General features: G+C 39.5%; 1 long non-coding RNA gene across 1 annotated transcript in view; it reads left to right on the plus strand.

Moving 5' to 3' along the window:
• LOC131382940 (uncharacterized) overlaps positions 1-7,192 on the plus strand; it is a 28,752-nt gene extending 21,560 nt beyond the window's left edge. Inside the window, exons 2-3 of the long non-coding RNA XR_009212568.1 lie at positions 4,452-4,704; positions 6,879-7,192. This is a non-coding gene — a long non-coding RNA (uncharacterized LOC131382940). The remainder of the gene's footprint in view (positions 1-4,451; positions 4,705-6,878) is intronic.
• Positions 7,193-10,601: the final 3,409 nt, after the last annotated feature.

Genomic DNA, 10,601 nt, shown 5'->3' on the forward strand with positions numbered 1-10,601 from the left:
TCCTCTTTTGGACTTAATGTTTTAAAGGAAGAAACCAAGGAGGAAGAGGTTTATTCACACAAGAACAGCTATCTGTACCTATATGTTTCCGCCTGTCTCTGATTGAAGACTAAAGTCAGGAGGACTTCTTGGAAGAAGCAAGGAATTGAATTTGGTTTTTGAAAGAGACTGAAAAAATGCTGAGTGTGAATGTTGTGGGGGCATTTCAGAGATACCCCTTACAATAATTCCATAGACTAAGAATTGTGAGGTTTGTTGTATGATCTTTCTTTCATTATTTAATTATAGATTCTATGGCTTTTTTAATATTTAGGTTAGACAAATGTTTTGACTGTGGAAGATACATTTAAAAAGGGATACTAAACAAATCAAGATTTACTAAAACTGAACAACAGAAATCCTGTAAAACACTATCATTTAAGCCCAACAGGTGGACACACAAATTAATTACAAATCAAAGAGGCTTTGATCCATGGAGTCTTTGGTGTATGCCGAATAAAATACATTCAAAATGTATTTGTAGTGTGAGATAAAGATATAAAGGTCACTTCGTAAGTGCTGCTTATGTTAGTAGTTTTAATTTTACCTTGTCAGTGCCTCTGTGTACAAAACTTAAGAAAGCAAGACTTTGATTTGTTCAGGTTTCCTTAAGGAGGGACACAGAATCCTTGAAGCATGATTTGAAAAAGATGGATAAGATATTCTACCCAAAATTCAACATCACCTTTAATCTTGCCCTCTCCTCCTCTAATCCCTAGGTAATGTTTTGTGCTTCTTTTGCAGAAAAGCAATTTTGTTAATCACTTTAGCACCAATTCTTGCATCCCTGGCAATACTCAGAACTGCTTCCATCCAAGTCTTTGATGTGGGAAAGAAACACACACACACTCTTTCGCATGTAATCTGAAAACAATTCACCTCTTGCCAATGAATGCACAGCACTCCACTTTAATAGAGAGCAAGTTCTGTGGAGGTTTCTAATCCTTTCTGCCAAAGAAGAGAAGAGAGAGAATCACTCAGGTAGCCCAACCTCATTCAGGAGTTAAAATCACTTGGAATGTTTTGTGGTGTGTTTGGGGATTTTTAGAAATATCACTTGCTGAAGATTACTGCTCTCAGAGGAAATCAAAACAACTCAAGATCAAAAAAATAAAAATAAAAAATAAGAATAAAAAAAGATCTCCCAACTCAAACAGGATATTCTTCTCAACTTAGATAACTTGATCTAAGTGTATTACAAGAAACCTACTTTAATCCCTCAAAGCAATGGTGTTATAGATAAGCGGTAACTGAGGTGGCTTAAATTCCAGAAATGTACAAAAGATTTGGTTAGAAACAAAACTAAAAAAGAAAAAAGCTCAATCAGCATTGCTGTGACTTAAAGAGGTAAATTTAGGGCAGTAAAAATGCAAAGAATGACCTTTCTTAAAGAAATAGTCATAAAAGTCCAGAATTATCTCAGTGCTCTCATTGGCTTTTTATAGTGTCTGTGTGTGTGTATGTGTTTTGGGTGTGTATGTGTTTGCGTGTGTGTCAGGGTTCTATGAAATTGAAATTTTTTTTTTTACTGATATGAACATATGATAGGGTTCTTTGAAAATTTATCTGTACATTTTACTGTGATGTTACAACATGCTGAAGCTTTATTCCATAATTTTTTGTTCTTTGTATAATTTTTGGTTGAGTTATAGTATTTTCTTCCTGTTTAGTCCATTTCCTAACATATCATTGCTTACTTAAATGCAATGAATGAATTTTATTCTGTTTCCTTCTGTCAATAATTATCCTATTTTCACAATCTGGGTATTAATTTTGATCTACCTTCAGATATCCCAGTTAACACATTGCAAATCCCCGCTCTCCCTTCTGCACTATAGCTCTCTATTGCAAAATAAAGGCAATTTCTTTGATTATGGACTCTTCCATTTACCCAAAACATGCTCTAAAAATGCCCTTTCACTTTTTAGAGAGTCCCCTTAGAGATGAAACGCTTTTCAATGGGTAATAAGTGCAAATAGTTAATAAACATTTAAAAGGTATAAAATAGTATACAATTGACAAGAAATTCTGTCTCCCATCCACCCAAATTCCCCTCCTTACAGGCAAACACTGGTACTAGGTTTTTGTGTATCTTTATGGATATATTTGGTGTACGTGAGTCAAAGCACACAAATACAGTTTTCCCCTCCACAAATGGCAATATATTATACACACTGTTCTGAATTTTGCTTTTTTTTCACTTAATGTATATTAGAGATCCTTCTCTAGTGATACATACAATCTTTCTCATTTTTTTCACAGCTGCTTATTATTCTATTCTACGGATATTCCATGATTTATTTAAACAGTTCGGGAGATATTTGTTCCCAACACTTCTATTCTCTGTCAGTGTCTTGTTCCTTCTCAGGTTGTTTCTATGACTCTATCTTGGAGACTGTTGAATAAGTAATTTTCTTTATAACATGGAAGACTACTGAAAAATAATTTAAATTTTATTTTCTAAATGGTTTAAAACTTCAAAAAATTACCAAAAGTGATGTGGGTTTATAGTTTTTAAAAACCAGCATTGTGAAAGCTGTATGATACCAAGACTTTTTTTTTTTTTTTTTTTTTGAGACAGGATCTCACTCTGTCACCCACGCTGGAAGGCAATGACACCATCTCTGCTCACTGTAACTTCTGCCTCCCAGGCTCAGGTGATCCTCCTACCTTAGCCTCCCAAGTAGCTGGGACTACAGGCTTGGACCACCACGCCCGGCTAATGTTTGAATTTTTTTTTTTTTGAGACAGAGTCTCGCTCTGTCACCTGGCTGGAGTGCAGTGGCCCAATCTCGGCTCACTGCAACCTCCACTTCCTGGGTTCAAGCGATTCTCCTGCCTCAGCCTCCCGAGTAGGTGTGACTACAGCCGTGCACCACCATGCCCAGCTAATTTTTGTATTTTTAGTAGACTGGGTTTCACCATGTTGGTCAGGATGGTCTCGATCTCTTGACAGCGTGATCTGCCTGCCTCGGCCTCCCAAAATGCTGGGATTACAGGTGTAAGCTACTGTGCCCGGCCTAATTTTTGTATTTTTAGTAGAGATGGGGTTTTGCCATGTTGCCCAGGCTAGTCTTGAACTCCTGGGCTTAAGCGATCCACCCGCCTTGGCCTCTCAAAGGGCTAGGATTATAGATGTGAGCCACCATGTGCAGCCCAAGACTTTCAATTACTTCCTCTCAGTCTCCTCATAGATCCCACTTATGACATAACTGCTTAAACACTTAAAATTCTGTTGTTCATTTATTTCTTATGTGGGCTAACATAAGACACACACAGCATCAATAATTTTCTTCTAATAGCTGATATTAACTTTAATTCTCTTACCCCTGCAAAATATCATTAAATATTATTACTTTGCACATCTTTAATTAAACTCCAACATGCTATCTCGTACGTGACTAAAGACTCAAATCAGAAAAATTGCAACATCTGGTTGACCTCAATTCTTTTACAGGAGTTAAGCAAGCTATTGGGTCTGACCATTGTGGTTCCTCTCCTATTGTTATATGGTCTAAGAGATGGAGATCTTTTTTTTTTCTTTTTTGAGGTTGAGTCTCGCTCCATTGCCCAGGCTGGAGTACAGTGGTGTGATCTAGACTCACTGCAACCTCCGCCTCCCAGGTTTAAGCAATTCTCCTGTCTCAGCCTCCAAAGTAGCTGGGACTACAGGCGCCTGCCACCATGCCTAGCTAATTTTTGTGTTTTTTTTTTGAGATGGAATCTTACTCTGTCGCCCAGGATAGAGTGCAGTGGCGTGATCTCGGCTCACTGCAGACTCCGCCTCCCAGGTTCAAGCGATTCTCCTGCCTCAGCCTCCCAAGTAGCTGGGATTACAGGTGCTCGCCACCGCACCTGGCTAATTTTTGTATTTTTTAGTAGAGACGGGGTTTCACCATCTTGGCCAGGCTGGTCTCAAACTCCTGACCTCATGATCCACCTGCCTCGGCCTCCTAAAGTGCTGAGATTACAGGCATGAGCCACCGCGTCTGGCCTAATTTTTGTATTTTTAGTAGAGATGGGGTTTCACCTTGTTGGTCAGACTGGTCTCGAACCCCTGACCTCAGGTGATCCACCCGCCTTGGCCTCCCAAAGTGCTGGAATTACAGGTGTGAGTCACCGAGCCCGGCCAGAGATGGAGATCTTGAGAGATTATAAAGTTGCTGGGTTGTGCCACATATCTACTGAGCTTGGTGCAGTGTAAGGAATGCATGAGCACCTGGTCAAAAACTCCTCTCTACTCATTAGCTGCTACATAGCACTTACAGACCCACACCCTTGCCAAGAGATAATTTGAGCTCTTAACTCTGTCTTGCCAGGGCTGATATCGACGTAATTATTGTTTGATTCTACTATAAGACTGAATTCAGTTTCAGCTTTTTAATTTGTCCATTTCACTTCTCATTTATCAGCTTCTATTGCAGATGTGAAGTTTGGCATTTCTTTGCTCACTCTTTTACTGGGAAACTCTTCTAGCGGAAAGCCTGTCATCTGTTGTGAAGGAGAGCTGGTGTCGACTTGAAGCAACAGAGTTGGTGGTCCAGTGGCCATTGTCCTGTGTTAGGAGCAGGTGGTCTCGCTAAGCTCCATGTGTTTGGAAATTTCTCTGACCAGTGCTTGTTCTGCTAAAGGAAGAAGAGCTCAAGCTGCACTCTGTGTTTCCAGGTCAATCTACTGAACCTGGGAAAATCCCCAGGGGCTAGCTTGAACTTCTTCCTGCTTTTCTCTTCATGGTGGATTTTAAACATACGGGATTTTCCTCATTCATCTATTTGTATTTCAAACAGCTGCTATAAGAAAGGGGAAAAGGCACATTTTATAGTATATATTTTTAGAAGCAGTGACATAGTTTCTCAAAGGATAACAGTTAAATTTTGGTCCAAAGACTATAATTGCTCTTTACTTGGTGGGTGGGTGTGTGTGTATTTTATATATATATATATACACACACACATATGTATGTGTGTATTATGTTTTTGAGTATGTGCGTATACATTTTTTACTAAAGTAAAAAACAAAAAAATTAAGATCTATTCTTATTCCATTCACATTAAAACTTGTGTTTATATTTAACAACTTAACACAATCCACCATCTGTTGAAGATACTGTAATTGAATGATACTCCAGAAAAGTTGTCCTGTGTATTTTTCACATTTTTTTCCACATTTTTAACAGGACTTGAAACCTAGGACAATATAAATAAATGATATCCTGTGGTTTCATTCAGTGTAATAAATGTCTCAAATGAAAAAAATTTACTTAAACTTTGGCATTGTTAAATAGTAGTAATAACAATAGAATCAGAAATAAGAATTTTGTATTTAACCTGGCACTTTCTTCCAGAAAAACTAAAGATGCCTAGGAGCAAATTTTTTCTAGAACTTAATTCTCATTATTTTCTTGGAAAAGAACTCATAAGGTCATATTTGTACATATTCTATCTTAGTGGTGACTTATTATTTACTTATACTTTTAAAAAGAACCTGGAATCTGAAGGCAAGGTAAGAAATCCCCAGTGATCATGAAAATTTCACAAGGTTTTGTGGTTCCCTTCATCTTCAAGTTTTTTTTTTTTTTTTTATCTTCCATCATCTGTTACCAAATGACTCAGTCTTCTGACTGGCAGAGATCAGAAAAATCACAAAATCTTTTTTTTTTTTTTTTTTTTTTTGAGAGAGTCTGTCTCCCAGGCTGGAGTGCAGTGGCACGATCTCAATTCACTGCAACCTCCATCTCCCAAGGGTCAAGTGATTCTCCTGCCTCAGCCTCCCGAGTAGCTGGAATTACAGGTGCCTATCACCATGCCTGGATAATTTTTATATTTTTAATAGAGACAGGATTTCACCATGTTGACCAGGCTGGTCTCAAACTCCTGACCTCAAGTGATCTGCCTGCCTTGGCCTCCCAAAGTGCTTGGATTACAGGTGTGAGTCACCACGCCTGGCTTAGAAAAATCACAAAATCTGATGTCACATGGCAATGGCAATACAAGAATTTAATCTTAGATCTGAATGCTGATGGTATGCTCTATATTTTATTCAAAATCTCTTGGAATGTACACTGTTGACACAAAGAAGGCCATTGCATACTAATAACAGCATTACTAACTGGCAAAACCCCTGGAGATCTGTTTTCTTCCCCCCCACAAAATTACATTGTATATTTCTATCCTGCCCACCTGCCCACCTCCTTACTTGCTCTACTGTTCATTATAGACATATGGTCCTTAACTTTTGTAGACATAGCTATGTATTTACATACCATGTATTTAAATGCACATACATATTTATATAAAAATTAGTGATGGGAAATGTGTTTTTCTCAGTTATAAAATTAGGACAGTGTCTTGGAATGATGTTATGTGACCCTTTGGAAAACATCTTACAGCTGTTGTCCAGGCTGGAGCATAGTGGCGGGATCATAGCTCACGTAACCTCCAACTTCTGGGCTCCAGCAATCCTCCAGCCTCAGCCTCCTGAATAGCTGGGATTACAGGTGCCCACTACCACACCTGGCTAATTTTTGTATTTTTTGTAGAGATGGGGTTTCACCATGTTGGCCAGGGTGGTCTTGAACTCCTGACCTCAAGTGATCTGCCCGCCTCAGTCCCCCAACGTGCTGGGATTACAGGTGTGAGCCACCATGCCTATCCTAAGATGAAACTTTTAAAAACTTTATTTTTTAGAACAGTTTTAGATTTACAGATAAATTGTGAAGATAGTAGAGAGTTTCCATACACCCCTATTATCACATTTTACAATATTATGATTGTTATTATTAACAAACCGATCCAATTTCGTTAGTTTTTATCTAATGTCCTTTTTCTTTTCTGTTCCAGGATCCCATCCAGGATACATTACCTTTAGTCATCATGTCTCCTGTGGCTCTTCTTGGCTGTGACAGTTTCTCAGCTTTCCCAGTTTTAATGAACTTGCCATTTTCATCACATTGTACCAAGACCTACTATCAATGTTACTTACGACTAGTGATGCTGACCTTGATCACCTGGCTGAGGTAGTTCTTGTTAGGCTTCTCCACTGTCGAGTTGCCCTCCCCATCCCCCCTTTCCATATTGTACTCTTTGAAAGAAAGTCACTATGTGCAGCCCTTCCTTAAAAATATTAAAATGAACTAGCTTAATTCTTTCTTACATTTAGGTGTAAATACCTCTGAGGTTTTTTCTTTTAAAAAATGATTATCTATGTAATACCTACTCACTGCACAAGACTTTAAAAATGCAAGAAAAGTATAAAGCAGCAGCAAATAGAACTACCCATAATTCTATCTCTCACAAGCAACCATTTCTAGCTTTTTGTCTTATTTCCTTCCAGTTTTTTTCTTCTGCATAAAATAACTTTTTTTTTTTTTTTTTGAGACGGAGTCTCGCTCTGTCCCCTAGGCTGGAGTGCAGTGGCACGATCTCGGCTCACTGCAACCTCCGCCTCCCAGGTTCACGCCATTCTCCTGCCTCAGCCTCTCCGAGTAGCTGGGACCACAGGCACCCGCCACCACGCCCGGCTAATTTTTTGTATTTTTAGTAGAGACGGGGTTTCACCATGGTCTCGATCTCCTGACCTCGTGATCCGCCCGCCTCGGCCTCCCAAAGTGCTGGGATTACAAGCGTGAGCCACTGCGCCCGGCCATAAAATAACTATTTTTATTTCTATTTATTTATTTTTTTGAGACAGAGTTTCACTCTGTCACCAGGCTGGAGTGCAGTGGCACAATCTCAGCTCGCTACAACCTCTACCTCCCGGGTTCAAGGGATTCTCTTGCCTCAGCCTCCTGAGTAGCTGGGACTACAGGCGCGTACCACCATGCCCAGCTAATTTTTGTATTTTTAGTAGAGACGGGGTTTCACCATGTTGGCCAGGATGGTCTTGATCTCTTGACCTTGTGATCCATCCACCTCGGCCTCCCAAAGTGCTGGGATTACAGGCATGAGCCACCGCGCCTGGCCAAAATAACTATTTTTAAATAGCACTTGCTTGAAATTATTTCATAGGTGGTAAAAATATTTTATCTTTGAATATGGCAAAGAAGATGGATTCATATAAAACCAGAGCAGATCTTGGTGGTATTTCAAGATGTAAACTACCAACCCAATAGATAATTTCTGAAAATAACATTTTAGAGTCTCTTCCTCTATTTTTGAGAAGCTTGAATATTTACAAATACAGCATTCACTGTGAGACTTCTTGTTTCTTTTCCAAGACTTTTCTTGTTGTTTATTTTACTATTGCATGAAACACATTTTATTTTAATTTTTAAAGTTTTAGTATTTTTTGAGACAAGGTCTCATTCTGTTGCCCAGTTTGGAGTGCAGTGGCATGAACATGGCTCACTGCAGCCTCAACTTTTTGGGCTCAAGTAATCCTCTAGCTTCAGCTTCACGAATAGCTGGGACTACAGGTATACACCACCATACCTACCTAATTTATTCTTATAGTTTTTAGAGACGGGGGTCTCGCTATGTTGCCCAGGCTGGTCTTGAACTCCTGGGCTCAAGCAATCTTCCTGCCTCAGCCTCCCAAAGTGCTGGGATTACGGGGATGAGTCGCCACACCCAACCTTATTTAAATAAGGTTTGAGGAAACTTGGGTAGCTGGTTAAAACTCTGGCAATGATCTAGGTTTCAAATCACCAAATTCCTTTTTGCATGGTGTATAGACTCATGACAACTCTATTTTTTTTAAAGACTTTATTTTGTAAAGGTGTACATGCTTCTTATTGAAAAATTAAGTAATACAGAAAAGTACAAAGTAAAATCCCAAAATTCTATCACCTAAAAAAACCATTAACATTATTCCACAAACCTTCCCTTTGCATATATACACACAGAGATAAATTTACACAAAAGGCTTACACATACCATACATAGTTACTAAATGAGGATGAAGCAAAATGAAGAAATTGAAGAAAATGAAGCTGAAACAAAATGAAGGAATTACCAAATTTTAGCTAAATGTTCTTTTGCAAGACACTTTAGTTCCTAACAATCCCTTTGAAGTTTTGAAAAAAGACTATGAAAAGCATTAAGAGTTTGAAAGTCTACATGATTAACTTTTTTTTTTTTTTTTGAAACAGGGTCTTGCTCTGTTGCCCATGCTGGAGAGCCTTGGTGTGATCATGGCTCACTGCAGCCTTGACCTCCCAGGCTCAACTGGTCCTCCCACTTCAGCCTCCAAAGTAGCTGGGACCACAGATGTGTGTCACCAAGCCCGGCTAATTTTTAAAAATTCTTTTGTAGAGACAGGATCTTCCAGCGTTGCCCAGGCTGGTCTTGAACTCCTAGAGGCTGGTCTTGAACTCCTGGGCTCAAAAACAATCCTTCTACCTCAGCCTTCCAAAGTGCCAGGATTACAGGTGTGAGCCACCGTGGCTGGCTGGAAAGCTCTTCTAATAGTGGCCGGCATATACTAAGTGCTTATAGTAAATGTAAGCCAATGCTATTATAGAGGAATAATGGTGAGCATCTGGGCCCACGTATGATATTGAAATCTGTCACTCACAAAATAATCTCTTTCTCTCTCATTCATCTCAGAATAATTTTCCTGTTAAATCTATCAGCTCCTGAGGGGCCCTGAGGGTATAACCAATGGGTATGTGGGCATCAATGTAATGAATGTGTGAATAGGTGATTCTGTCATCTGTTTATAAGAATGGCCAGAACACAAAATTCTAGCCTTTTTACAATCCTAAACATATACTGTGTGCTACCAATAACAGCAACAGTCACCATCATGCATGTCACTTACATGTACACACTAACGTAAAGAACTTTATATCTCTGCTTTAAAATCCTCTTTAAAAGTAAACTATTAGCCTGGGTAACATGGTGAGACTTCCTCAATGAAATAAAAAAATTAGCCAGGCACCTGTTGGCCCAGCTGCTCTGGGGCTGAAATGGGAGGCTTGCTTGAGCCCAGGAGGTCAAGGCTGCAGTGAGCCAAGATCATGCTACGGCACTCCAGCCTAGGTGACAGTGAGACGCTGTCTCAAAGAAAAAAAAAAGTAAATTAATGTTAGTGTTTCTAAATACCCACAAAATTATGAAATTTATATTGTGTCTTAAGTTTGTTTGTTTTTGAGATGGAGTCTCGCTGTGTCACTCAGGCTGATGTGAAGTGGTGCAATCTCAGCTCACTGCAACCTCCGCCTCCTGGGTTTAAATGATTCTCCGGCCTCACCCTCCTTAGTAGCTGGGACTACAGGTGCACAGCACCACGCCTGCCTAATTTTGTACTTTTAGTAGAGACGAGGTTTCACCATGTTGGCCAGGCAGACCAGCCTGACCTCAGGTGATCTGCCCACCTCGGCCTCCCAAAGTGCTAGGATTACAGGTGTGAGCCACCACACCCAGCCAATATTGTGTCCACTGTTTTCAGTTTATTAATCTATAAATTAATTTTTTAAAATAAAACTTTATGAAAACAAAGGTAGATTTCACCTCCCTGCCTTATTTCATGATGATTCCTGAATCTGAACTTCAAGGGAGTTGATGACTTTTACTTAAAGATGTTCTGGGCTGGGTGGGGTGGCTCACACCTGTAATCCCAGC

The sequence above is a fragment of the Hylobates moloch genome, unplaced genomic scaffold (genome assembly GCF_009828535.3).
Source record: "Hylobates moloch isolate HMO894 unplaced genomic scaffold, HMol_V3 SCAFFOLD_3, whole genome shotgun sequence".
NCBI lineage: Eukaryota > Metazoa > Chordata > Mammalia > Primates > Hylobatidae > Hylobates > Hylobates moloch.